Raw genomic sequence first — 1143 nt, 5'->3', positions numbered from 1 at the left:
ATGGGGGGTAACATATGTAGGCTATGAAATTGGGTCAGCTACATATTTACGTGATAATAGGCAGAAATGAAAATAACAGATCCTTCTAGGGTGTATCAGATATTAGAACAAAATTAAATTTTCTACAGCTGTGTAGAAAGTTTTACAAGCAAGTCTTTTTTTTTTTTCTTTTCTTTTTGAGGAGTATGGCTTTGTCGCCCAGGCTGGAGTGCACTGGTGAGATCTTGGCTCACTGCAACCTCTGCTTCCCGAGTTCAAGCGATTCTCCTGTCTCAGCCTCCCGAGTAGCTGGGACTACAGGTGTGTGCCACTGCACCTGGCTAATTTTTGTATCTTTAGTAGAGAAGGGGTTTCGCCATGTTAGCCAGGCTGGTCTCGAACTCCTGACCTCGGATGATCCACCCGCCTCGGCCTCCCAAAGTGCTGGGATTACAGGCGTGAGCCACCGCGCCGGGCCAAGTCATTCATTTTTAATTTGGCTATTGTTATTACATTGCATGTGGTGAGCTCATTACACATAAGGAAAGCGGGAAGCACCAAGCTAAAATTAAAATTACCGTCTCCCCCAAAGTTATGCAGAGCGTGGTGGTAGCGGCTCTGCATCCCATGCAGGTGAGTGCGGGGTTCACCCTTAATTCGGCTGTGGGGGCACTTCCGCGCTCTCCACCTGGTGTGTACAGGGCATTTGGGGCCTTTAGAGGGCGCACTTGCAGCCAGCAGGCTGAAGAGGCTGCCGCGGAGAAGGCTGGGGAGCTGAGCTGGTGCAGAGACAGCCCAGGAGAAAAACAGAACCAAAAAAATCACACAGAATAAGGAGGACTCAACACATACATGCTTCTGGGTCACGGACTGTGCTTGGTGGCTTCTCCAACGCGATCCAGTCCCATTGGCATGAATGTCCCCATTTTACAGATGAAGAATCTGAGCCATCAAATGGGAGCAATGAAGCTTAGAGGGGTTAAACTAGCAGGCGGTGGAAAACAAATCGGAAATCAGGCCTGCAGGATCCCAAGCCTGTTTTACCTCCTCCCACCCCCAACACTCCTTCTCTTCCCTTTCCTCTTTCTCTCGTCTCTCTCTCTCACACACACACACACAGAGACACAGCCGCACACGCACGCACACGCAAACAAAGAAGCCAGA

General features: G+C 49.8%; 1 protein-coding gene across 1 annotated transcript in view; it reads right to left on the bottom strand.

Annotated features, from left to right (window-relative positions):
• The window catches only part of SLC16A14 (solute carrier family 16, member 14), a 41120-nt gene extending 40359 nt beyond the window's left edge, over positions 1-761 (bottom strand). Inside the window, exon 1 of the mRNA XM_011972817.1 lies at positions 630-761. The gene's annotated coding sequence lies outside the window, so the exon portion shown is untranslated. The remainder of the gene's footprint in view (positions 1-629) is intronic.
• Positions 762-1143: the final 382 nt, after the last annotated feature.

Source organism: Mandrillus leucophaeus, unplaced genomic scaffold (genome assembly GCF_000951045.1).
Source record: "Mandrillus leucophaeus isolate KB7577 unplaced genomic scaffold, Mleu.le_1.0 Scaffold1301, whole genome shotgun sequence".
NCBI classification, from domain to species: Eukaryota; Metazoa; Chordata; class Mammalia; order Primates; family Cercopithecidae; genus Mandrillus; species Mandrillus leucophaeus.
This window is presented reverse-complemented; position numbering and strand designations above follow the sequence as displayed.